This window comes from Hetaerina americana, unplaced genomic scaffold (genome assembly GCF_022747635.1).
Source record: "Hetaerina americana unplaced genomic scaffold, ioHetAmer1.1.p SCAF_32, whole genome shotgun sequence".
Classification (NCBI taxonomy): Eukaryota; Metazoa; Arthropoda; class Insecta; order Odonata; family Calopterygidae; genus Hetaerina; species Hetaerina americana.
Window position 1 is genome coordinate 1 of NW_027286897.1, and position 13260 is coordinate 13260.

Consider the following 13260-nt stretch of genomic DNA (forward strand, 5'->3'; position numbering starts at 1 on the left):
TTCACAGCACAGCACATTTATTTTTACAGTAAATTTATTTAGGTACTACCGGTTCCGTCGCATAGACGACGTAATCAAGTACGTTCAGAGAAAATGTCGCTATGCGTCGAAACCCATAGTGCCGAAATAAATTAAGAGTGAAAATTTATATATTTGCTGGATACAAACATGTAAGAGGAACGCTTATCAATGCACAGCAGGGAATATGAACTTCGAGTTCCAAAATTTAATGAAGATTTTAAAATCTTCTAACAGACTTTAAAATCTTTTAAAGCTTTATTTAAAATCTCATCTAGCGACGGTGATTTTGTAGCGGTATAGCGGTAGTATAATTATGCATTTTTCATTCCAACATTAAAACAGGTTCTTGAGAGGTTTAATAAGTTAAACTCAGGCAATTCGATGAGTCAGCGGATATAAATTATGACAAAAAAAAAGAGTTTACACTGATAGATAATGTCAGATGCATTAGGCAAACAGGAGGAGGTTTAATGGACAATGAAAGCGAATGTAGACTTTATCAAGGAGTCCAACGATTGGTTTTTCCTGATTTCAACAGGCTTGTAGGTTGACTCAGGTAGTGTGCCTGAAACATGCCTGACGGACTGGAAAAGAAAGGTCATAAAATGATCGATGTCATTAATGGGGCATGCACGCAAATGAGAGCATGATATCACGAAGAATTCTCTAATGAAATTCACGAAAGATCCACTGATTCAAATAAATTTTGAATCGTCTCTGTTGTTCCCATCCCTCGAAGTTAACGAGTCCGTTCATTGTGAAGTTGCTAAATATTGTACGTAGTGCAGGTACTGCATATGATGCCGAAAATTAAGATTGAGACTTGAGGGTGCGAAGTGACAGGGAGGCTTCTGGTAAGCTAGTGTGAGTTAAGAGCATATTCGAAGTCCATAAACCATTAAGAGATCAGGAATACTAACAATGAGACATTTTACGAGTTTACAACCTATATAGACGACTGTGAGCTCTCGAAGGAATTTAGTCGCTAATGACAAATGGAATGCAATCAAGTAAACGATAACTGGGTGAAAGTTTGGCAATTGCACCACTTAATCACCACTTATTACAAGTCGGATTCAAACTTAGAAACTTAGCTGGAGGAGGTGGGAAACTACATGATTTTCTTAGGAAGAGTGGGAATTCTCTGCCCATTGATTTGGAGAATAGGCATCAAGGAGGAATTATGAAGAGCTTACAAAGCCATAAATGTTGCGAAAATTGGCTTTCAAGATATCGGTGAATCGCACGGAATACCTATAATCGATTGAGCTAACTGGCAAGAACTGGTAAAGGAAATGACGCCAAGTAAGACACGTGAAGGGACTGTATAACTTTGAATAAAATATATTGATTTAAAGTAAAACTTTTCTCGTAATAACATAAAATGTATTGATCCAAAATAAGCAATTTGTGTGCATGAGATTTTTTTTCCATCTGAACCTACAAAAAAATTCTGATTCTAAAAATAATATCAACATCAGTCCTATACTGCATGTTCCAAAAAACATAAAAACCAAAATATCAAGTGCAATAATGAAAATGGCTAATTTTAGTCTTGATAACCTTGAATAATAACCTTGAGTAATCTCCTTCTTCAATTCTCTGCATAAAAGCAAGAATTAACCCATAGTAAATATTGATTTGCGCATTAAATGATGAGCCATTATTATTTTACATTTCACCAACTAGACGATCAAAATGGCGCGTATAAATGCAATAAATAAATGACCTCAAGCGATCGGCTTAACATCCGAGATTGCGTTAGCTCGACCTCTACGTGATTTCCATGAAGTTTCAGTCGTGATTCACGGGGCCGAAAACTCAAGGGCAAAGTAACAACCAATAAAATGAGCTAAATACCTCACTTAACAGCTTAAAAACAAAGTTTAACGGGTAAACATGTTGTTTCTGCATAGATTTAATGTGGCTGTTTTTCCCTGCAAAGTGCAATAAAGTACTGCAAATTTCTCCGAAACAGCACTCAAAATGTATGGAAAGCTGAAAAACAAGGACAATATTTTAAAGTATAATTTCTAGGAGAAAATTTTAATCGTTTTGCCTATAAAGGTTAGTAAAAATATTTATTTGTAGGTTATATTCATATCTATATCAACTTTATAAATATACTCTTTGAGTCTTTAAAAGCTGACGCACGCATGTAGTTCCAATTGATATGGCAGACCGTTGAATTAAAGGACTGGGAATAGACAATTTAACTTGTACTGTTTCAACAGATTGAGCTAGTTTAGAATTTTGTCTCTCATGTACAGGTATATTACGAAAGAAATATTTGAAGGAAGTTAATAGCGTCTAAACTACTTCCTGAACCCTTCGGAATCAAATATTTTCAATAAATTTAATATAGAAAAATAAATATTTCAATAAATAAATAAATAAATAAATATATATATATATATATATATATATATATATATATATATATATATATATATATATATATATATAAACCATAAACACAGTAATCAACCCGAAGGTCGTTTTGGTAGATGATGGCAGAGTTCACCCAGTACTAAGCCCGACGGCGTGTGAAATTCACACATCAGGGTAGGGGGGCCAGTTCCTTTCCCTGGGCCGGTTATGGTTTCCCAGAAAGACCTGGTACCCGAAAAATCACATGCTCCACCCAAGCTATGTGGTTTTTCGGGTAACAGGTCTTCCTGGGAAACCATAAGCGGCACAAGGAAAGGAACTGGCCCCTACCCTGATGTGTGAATTTCACACGCCGTCAGGCTTAGTAATAGGTGAACTCTACAATCACCTACCAAACCGACCTTCAGGATGATTACCGTGATTACGCTTATATATACATATATATAGTCTCACAGATTTGAATGATAATTTAATCGGAGAATCGAGAGGGTGGTAGTGAATGCACAGAGAAACACATTCAAATAAAACTCACACGGATTCCGAATTTTCGGTGACCAAACCCCCTTCCTCCAGGGAGACCTCCCTTCCCTCCCCAAAGGAAGGAGATTTGACCATATATATATATACATATATATATATATATATATGTATATTTATATAATTATTATTATTATTAGGTAATCTACCTGTTAAGGTAGGTTTTTGGATGGACGTAATTACTAATTCAATAATTTGTGGCCCCTAGCAAAACACAACATCCTACTCTACATCAGGTCCCCCTTCAGCTCTGAATACTTTCTTCCTCCCTTCATCCCGTCCAACATCCCTATCCAGTTCCTTCCCTTTCCTCGTCTGCCTAACATTCTCCCCTCAATTACTGTCTTCAACGTCCCGCTGCCGGTCAATACCCCCTTCAGCCACTTTTCCTGCCTTCATAGGATTGCTCCCAACAAACCCCTCTCTTCACCCACCATACCAAGTACTTCCTCATTTGTTTTCTTCTCTGTCCATTTCACCTTCTCCATTCTTCTCCACACCCACATTTCTAAAGCCTCCAGTCTACGTCTATCCTCCTGATTCAATGACCATGTTTCCGCACCGTGCATAGCTACGCTCCATATCAAAGTTTTTACGAGTCTTTTCTTAACATCCTTACTCAACGTCCCTGTCATCAGCTCCCTCCTCCTTGTGAAAGCCTCTTTGCCTAGTGCAATTCTTCTCCTTACGTCCATACTACTTTGACCGTGTTGGTCCAAAACACTACCGAGATACGTAAACTGTTCTAATTGCTCTAGTTTTTGCCCTCCTATTTTAATGTTAAGCTTAGCCTTTTTCTTTCTAGAAAATCGCATAACCTTTGTTTTATTAATATTGATTCTCATCCCATACCTGTCGCACTGAATTTCTTTTGTAATTCACTAAGCTTCACTAAACGAGCTGTTCCTTTTCTTTATGACGTTTCTTGCTGATTGCTTTCCCTGCTGTCCTTTTCTCTTATCGTCGCCAATTTCTCCTTTTGTGGGTGAAACATCTCCCTAACACCGGTCAAGGAAATAATTTTGCATATGTGATCCAGCTTCCCCACCTCTCCCGGGGTTTCTTTTATATAAACCCCTGCTCCTTATCCATATATATATATATATATATATATATATATATATATATATATATATATATATATATATATATATATATATATATATATATATATACACACGAGGGTCATCCGGAAAGTAGTACCCGTTCGTGCCGCATGAAGTGCTGACGACGCGAGTAGCCGCTGGACGAGGTCAGATAGCTTCAGTGGCTTGTCTGCCTTCTCTGAGCCAAGTTGCGTGACGCTAGCATTGCCTGTGTTGTTTCTGTGATTGTTTACAATGTTTAAAAAAATTGAGAACGCCGCCAGTTGTGAAGTGAGGGCAGTGATTAAATTCCTCAATGCAAGAAACGTTCGCCCATGTGATATTCATCGCCAATTAAAGGAGGTGTATGGAGACAATGTAATGGACGAGTCGTCTGTTCGGCGGTGGTGTCGCAACTTCAACATGGGGAGGGGGAACACACACGACGATGAGCGTTCGGAGAGACCGTCTGTCATTACAGACCAACTGGTGAGCTCAGTTGACGAATTCGTGAGGAACGATCGGCGCGTCACAATTGATGACATCTGTGAGCATTTTCCCAATGTTTCTCGAACAATTGTTCATGAAATTGTTAAACACCATCTGCATTATGCAAAAATTTGTGCAAGATGGGTCCCTCGCGTATCTCAATGAGCTGGCGGCGAAGGACTATGCAGCAGGAATACAGAAACTTGTCACACGTTATGACAAATGCCTTAATTTGCTTGGAGATTATGTTGAGAAGTAGTTTAAAGTATCCTCTTTCAAATAAAATTTTTTATGTTTGTTAATATTTACTTTTGTGTCTTTATTTCACGAACGGGTACTACTTTCCGGATGACCCTCGTATATATATATATGTAATTATTATTAAGTATTCTACCAGTTAAGTTAAGTTTTCGATGGATACGACTTCCAAATAAATATTTTGTGACTCCGAGCAAAGAGTCCTTTCCTAACAGAGTGCATACATTTAAGAAAAGATGTAAGGAATATATATGTAATAATTTTATTGATTTGTGGTGTAAAATTATATGTAACAGCTTAATTTTTTTTATTTATATTTTTTTTCTTGCTAATTGATTGATGTTAATGAGATGGGGATTTTCTTGTTTGTGAAAGAGATTTGTGTTTGGAAGTTTCCTTTAATTGTACTTTTTTTTTACTGACTGATTTAACTATTATCTTTTGTGTTCACTTGAGACTTTTGTGCCACCTGACACTCTATCAGCACATATGGATTTCAATAAATAAATAAAAAATACATAAAAAACAATCCAGCTATCTACTCTGAATGAAGTCCATCTCTGTGTATACTTCCTTCCTCCCTTCATCCCGTTCAACATTCTTATCCTGTTCCTGCCCTTTCCTCGTTTGCCTAACATTCTCCCCTCTGTTAAATTGTTCAACATCCCACTGCCGATCAATATATTCCATCAAATCAAATCTAGATCAAATACACCATTCATCCATTCATCCATTTCTTTTGTCTCCTTAGAATTTTGCCCAACAAACCCCTCTCTTCACCCACCATACCTAGTATTTCTTCAATTGTTTTCCTTTCGTTTCATTTTACCTTTTCCATTCCTCTCCAAACCCACATTTTAAAAGCCTCTAATCTACTTCTATCATCCTGCTTCAGTGACCACGTTTCCGCACCGTACATAACTATGCTCCACATCAAAGTTTTAACGAGTCTTTTCCTAACATCTTTACTCAACTTCCCCATCATTAACTCCCTCCTCCTTGATAAATAAATAAATAAATATAAATATATATATATATATATATATATATATATATATATATATATATATATATATATATATATATATATATATATATATATATATGTATGTGTGTGTATATGCAAATGAGAACGGCTGGAGCAGGTGATACAGGCTGTGAAGTCTTGATGCTACGATGTTCGGGGAGAGTCATGCTGTAGCTTCGGTGGCAGAGGAATCCGAGGAATCGAGGAAAGACAAAGGGTTTTATTGTCCCAGGAGTACCACCTGGGAGGAGAAATAGCTTAGACAAAGACGGAAAATGCACGGTTTGTTACGGAGAAAAGGGAACGAAATCAGGAGAATGATTGGGTAGAGAGTACTGAGAGCAGAGTTGGATTGGATTCGGGGACAAATCCCATGGATCGGATGAGCAAAGGAAGTGAGGAAATGACAGAGGTGAGGGAGTATAAGGGGACTGAGACGGGTGGACTAAGAGGGGGTGAAATTAGAGGTGGGGCAAGGAGGATGAGGAAAAGGGGCCGGTTATGAGACCTGGAAGTATAAAGGGTGGGCGGTGCGGAGCCGGGTGGGTGGTGACGAAGTAGATGCGACTGATTGAAACGTGAGGGAGGGAAGGGGGGATTGGAGAGGATGGTGATGATGAGGGAGAGTTACTAAGGGATACTGGGGTAGGGCCGACGAGCGGGCCTCAAAGAGTGAGAGGAATGATTTAGGGGGGAAGACGCGGGATTTTAAAGGCGGTGCAAGAGTCTGCAGATTAAGGAGCGCGGGTGAAGGCAAAGCGGGTAGGAGAACGAAAGGGAACGAAGCGGGAGAGCGCACGGTTGGAGTAGGAGAGGCCGCATTCTCCTTATCCCGCAGGAGGATGAAGGATGAACCCCCGGTTAGGTGAGAGTCGACAGCGGGCGGGGTATGAGGCTAGCGGATGGAGAGAGGAAGGGGAACGAGAGGGGAAGGATGGGAAAGGGCTCTGTGAAGTAATAAACATGCAAATAAGGCACGCAATTGAGATACCCGAAGGTTTTAATTGAATAGCATTTGCTTTGCGGAGTCACTGGAAGGATAACTCTCCCCTCCCCCCTCTCCTACCCCCATAACCACCCCAACTATCTCACACTCCAACCCAGCTCCTTGTGTGCGCGAACGCCACAGTTGCCCGTCTCTCCTTAAAGAGAGTATCAAGACGAAAGGAGAGCACACGGAGATTTTGAGCGTCCCAACTCGGTAAACTCTGCAAGAATGATCAGATTTTGCAGAGAGTGGAGGGAAATATTGTGGGCGAAAAGAGCCTTTACTGATTAAAGAGGCCCTACTCGAAACTCGATTAATGGATCCGGAGCGCATTAGCCATTACTGTTTCAGAACTTTCTGGCAGGAACAAGACCAAGAGTCACCATAATCTTTTCTGGCTTTCCAACTTTTAAACGTCGCAGTAACTTTTTGAAAGAATGGTTTCCTAGAGTGATAATTCCTTTCGGAAACCGATAATATAAGCAGATGGGCGAAAAATTACGGCAATATGGGATATAATGGTTCATCAAGATGGATTTTATTTGCTTCTGGAAAGCCATTAAAATGGATCCTTACCCCAGCTGTGGGAAAGACGTGGGATGATAGTTTTTAATTAAATTTCTGAACTGAAAAGAGCATTGTGGGATAAACCTGATTTGTGTTGAAATAGAATAGAATAAATTATTGCGTTTCGCTAGTGTTATCAAATCCATATTTCTCTTGACATTACAGGGCTTATTTCATTAAGTTTAGGAGGAAACGAACGAGCAAATATTACATTGATTTGATTAGTTGTTAGAAATGCTCAAAAAGCTCAATATTTAGCTTTCAAAAAGAAAATTAATGCCACTAAGCTACAGCTTACGAAACTTGCGTTTATTAAAATTTTAGTTTTATTTTAACTCATTCATCCCAAGCATGGATTACCCATTGGGTAACCCATGCTTGGGATGAATGCCCTAGGTCATGATCTTTGCAAAAGAGCCAAAGATTACGGCCTAGGGCAATCACCCCAAAAATTGATTTACGGCTTTAGTAACGTTCTACATCTTCAACACATGGTGTGTAATGACTTTAAGAAAACTTCAAACCGTCACTTCGAGCAGAAAATAAACTTTTCTGTACCCCAAAGGTCTATACTTTCAAAAATTAATCGGAATCGCTACTATTAATAACTGATTTTAGAATCAATAAAATATTCTTACTAAAATTCTCATTTTCTGCATCAAACCGTGATTGCACAGCGTAAAACAAGAATTTTATTATCTATTGTAAGAGAATAATTAAGTATCCAGAAATTGATAGATAAATTATAATTCACATGAAATCAGAAATTTGATTTCACCCCTGATTCATTTTAAGTAATTTAACGGTCCAGAATGGTTGAAATAATTTTTTATAGTTTGCTAACTTTCAGGAGCCCAAGCGGTTATATTTCTCTTTGATTAATTAAACGCTCTAGGTTTGATGAATTAAAATACTTTTTAATTGAGAATGATAACTTATTACCTAATGCCTAAATAGACAATTGAAAGAATAGAACAATAGAACATGCATAACCAATTTTGTTTTACTTTTCCAATGGAAGACTTTTGAACTTTTGAAATGACCTCCAAGTAATCATTTCTTTTGACCGAAGCATCAAAGAAACGTAAGAATTGCCTATGGTACTAAGACATATTATTTTCATATTAAATAAATGATTTTAGCTTCCACAAATATGAGAACAAGGGGTATGGAGATAAACTAAGCAAAGCTTAGGATATAGACCGGTAGGCCTGGATTTATTTCCGGTGGCTGTTATGGGCATCCCCAGCTTATAAAATTGGCCTTAGTATTAGTTGAGCTCTACCCTCACCTATCCACCAACCATCGGGTTATAACTTTTCAAAAATAGAAGAAAGCCTAACACTGGAGAGTTCAAGGAAAAAAATATGAATACATATGTTTAATTGGTCATTGTTCGCCTAATCATTGCATCATCGAGCAGAAGATTACCCGCTTAGGGTAGGTTATTGCACACTCCTCCACTCGTAAGGTCTAATTAACATGTTTCAAATATGCTAAAGCCCCATAGTATACATTAAAAAACTCATCTGTTTTCCTTTTCCTGTCACCCGCAGTCTTTGTAACTTCCTTAGTTCCTTAATTGCTTTCGAAATTCCTACTAGTTTGCTCACTCTCCTCGCTTTCTCAAAATCCTCCCATCTATTACCGTCATAGTAGTAGTTAATAGGGGAGGCGACTTGTAGTGTAGGCCCTTTGCATCAATAGGGAAAGGTGAGTTATTTGGTAGAGGTTTCATTTTCAGGATATGGGTTTATCACAAAATCTATCGCGTTTTATTTCACTGACCAGATGAAAAACCTAATACCTAGTCAATTCAAACAAAAATTCTAAGAACAAAAGTGATTTTATTCACAAACCACGTTTATTGACGATTTTAAAAGCACACAGGGTGCGGAAACATAACTAACCTAAACCGTTGTAATTTTTGCTGAAGCAGTGGCTCATTTTACGTATTCGAGGAGGCATTTTTATGAACTTTTTGAGGTCACATCCAACGACTTATATAAACGTTGTAAGCAAGCCGTAAATATTATTATTTAAGAGTTATTTTCCATAGAATCCCTAGAATGTAATTATGTTTAACGGAGGTAATTCTATGCATGCGCTTTAACCAATTAGTGCGCAAATATGCCTCTTTAAAAATATCTTCTTGTTTGAATCTTCTGGCATTTATTCTGTTATAATGGAATCAAGTCGCTTCCCAAGGGGTATGTTGAAATTATGTCATAAGTCTACATCCTGCATTCTGCATGCTTTGGAGTTTAAATGACATCTAATTTTTCATACTGAAATGGTTTCTAAAGGAAGACTAATTTCGCGGGGTATAATAAGGGCAATAGAAAATTTTAGATGCAACACAAATGGGGGTAATGTTTCTGAATTGCTTTATCTGGTGTCATTGGTGTAGGCGAGGACCGCCCACTCAAGCTTTGTACAAATGCATTATGCTTTCTACCATCCCACACACGAATGTCTCTATCTGAAGGACCATTCTAGGTCAAATTATTTGAGCGGTTCTCTTTGTTAGCGTGTTTTGAAAAAATGTACGCGCAAAATACAAACTGTCCAATCCCAGAGCATCCAACGATAGGAGGGGGTTACAGTAACGCTCTAATATACTTGGCAAGAGTCCTTTCGATATGTTTAAAGACACCAAAGAAGTTTCTGACAAATATTATTGAGCCATATTCCATCTTAGTAATGCTTTCGACCTTCCAACGATTAGTCGAGAATTTTCGATGTAAGAAAATGAACATGATATATAATTGAGATAATTCTTCTTTTTGAAATAAAGGAGTAATCTTTACGAGTACATACGAGTGCCCCCGATATGTTACATAAAAGTGAGGAGCTGAATGAATATCATCTAAATTTCATGATTTTTTCTCAGTATGAAGCAATAAATGGGGACGCATTTTGGCAAAAAATTTTGAATCCCCCCTAGGAACTGATATAAAAGCTAGTCCATTGACGATAAATTATATAATAGAACTAATAATATAACTAAATTATATAATAGAACTAAATAATATAACTGGTCTACATGCACGGAATATGGACCGGGTAGAGAGGCAGAAAAAGGAAAAATTGGTAAAATACCATCTCTAGTAATTACTGAATGCAAGAATGGAGATAAATACGTTGAATAGGCATGGGGAAGAATAAAAAATACTATGCCAAGAGCAGCAGAAACGGATATTTCATACTATACAGAAAAGAGAGCAATATCAATTATTAAGAAAGGAATATTAATGAAAATGGAATAAAGACAAAATATATAAATAGGAGCGGGGAATGTAGTAGAGCAATGTAAAGAAATTGAAAAATTGATTAAGTAGAGAAACACAAAAGCGAAGGAAACATGGCTTCGAAAGGAAAGTGATGATATTAAGAATAAAAAAAGAAAAGCATGGTATGATTTTCTTCGAAAAAAGGCGAGGAAGTTAACAGAGGGAAAGAGAAGGATAAGTAATACACGTAAGAGAAGTTGAAGACAAAAACAGAAAAATTACAGAAAATAAATGTAAATTGTTTAAAAGTAAGTGTAAAATTAATCAAAAGTAGCTGTGATGAGACAACGATTTTATTCATATTCTATTCAAGTTAGAGAAGAAAAAAAACGCTAAAAATTGCTATCACGAGTTTTTTGATGGAATACCGAATTTTTTATTTTTAAAATAATATATTTTTCAGTTTTCTCGTTTCATAATCACGGTTTTAACTACACTGCCATACAAAAAATATAAATTTCATTTTATTTTGGTAGAACTTATATCTCGTTGAAGTATCTCCAAGCGTCACAACACAACTCTTTATTACTGGTTGCTACGAATGTTTCTATTTCAAACGTACCTTGGACTCATTTCCCTCATCCGTAAACTACGGTTAACTCGTACAACTGAATATGAAAAGGTCACGTCTCTAGAGTTATTCCTTTTCTTTCCTAAAATTAATTTTTTTAAGTTCATGGTTTCCTTAATACACTCCTAATTCATGCATAATTTCCAGATGTTTCCTTGGTTCCTAATTTGTTAATTCCAGCCTTCAATTTCTACCTCTCACCATCGTTCTAATGCCATCGACGAACAACTCTAAAATTTCCCCATGCTTATTCTTTCAAACAGACCCAGGTTTCAACCAGCGGTATGGTCCAAATCAAATTAAGAATATGCATACATTTGCACCTGACATTTTTAAAACCAGGTAATCGAATGACTCAAGTGAAATTTTCTCAAGTTTTGTGATATCCATGATTAGTAATAAAAACACTCTGAACAGTTCCTGAGAATGTACTGGTATCAATTGAATTCAAAATTATCACTGAATTTTCAGAAAAAAAGAGTGTGGCACTTAACTTGTTACTTGGCTGCAATATAAACTTTTACACATAAAACAAACATCAAATTTTTATTGATATCCTTGCAACCTTGCATATATTTATTTCCCTTTCTATGCCTGACATACTTTCCTCAAAATCCTGGCCAAATTAACTGAGGAGCGTGCTTGCCTCCTCGGGGACTTAGCTAGCCCATTGGCGCAGCGTTCGCTTCTGCGGAGAGCAGCGTATCACCAAAAAACTATCCTTCACTGCCGGGCGACCTCGAAATAGGTCATCGTACGCAGAGAGACTCAGATCGAGGGCATATAGTATGGCTATGGAAAAGAAAGATAGTTTGGTGCTCCGCTAGAGCGAGGCATATGGAAACGAAGGGGTGTTCGGGACAGAGGGAGGAAGAAAAGTTGGGAAATCAAGATGGAACTGAACATAGAGGCGAAGCCTAGTGGAGGAGGAATAGCAGACGGCGAGGGTAGAGCGTGTAAGGGGTGAAGCAAGTCCGAATGGAGTAACACTAAAAAACACGATTTTGAAAGCGCGACACGTCCTGGGCAATGCAGAGGAGTATGAGCATGAAGGGGTTGGGTGTGGGGACGATGTAGAGGGTGGGGGAGAAGGGGGGGCCGGCGGAACTCTTGGGAACGTGGGGATGTCTACGGGAGAGAGGGTGGCGAATGGAGGTCTGTAGATCACGGAAATATTGGATCTTGGAGAGAGAAAGAGGGGGAATCAAATGTGTGAAGGATTCGAAAGTACGTAGAGGCCGTTCAGGACACCAGGAGGAGTAGGGGGGGGTCCGAGACGAGAGAGAAAGAGTGTGGGGAGGGGGAAGAATCCGCATCGCGGGAGAGTATTAGAGACGGTGGTTGTTGGTACACTTCGCTCCAATTCTTCCTCCACCCCTCATCGCAGCCTCAGCTCGATGAGAGTGTGTGCGCGAGAAGGGAAGGGGGCGGGGAACGGGTGAGTGCAAAGGACAGGGGGGGTGCGGGGCGGAGAAAGAGAGGGAAGAGGAGAGAAGTCGGAAGGAAGAGTGGCACTCCTCCAGTGGTAAACACGCCTTCTGGCGACATACGCTGGAAGAAGGAGGCTGGAGGAGACGACAGAAATCTTTTCATCGTTCCGCTCTATTTCCGTCCAATGGAACTTTTGCTTTAATAAAGCACTCGCCGTGGGATTCATATCTGCGGAGATTTCGCCATCTCTCTATTCGGAACGCCATTTTCCCTACCCTCTCCATTTTCCCCACTCTCTTCCCCACAGCACACTATGGTATCCCGTCTCCATCTGTTACCTCCTTTCTCTCTCTCCCTCCCCGCTCCTCCACCACCCTCAACTTTCCACCCCTACGCCTCTCCCCTTAACAATTCCACAACCATCCACCTCCTCTCGATCTCACGTCACGGCGATGCGGAAAACAGGCAGACAAACTGATGTGCAAGCTTGTGTTCAAGAAAAGACGTACGTGCCGCGATCGTCGATTAAATTCGAATCCATTTATCTAATTAAGAACCCGTTTGCGAATCGTGGAATGAATGCCATATATAATGTATTTTCT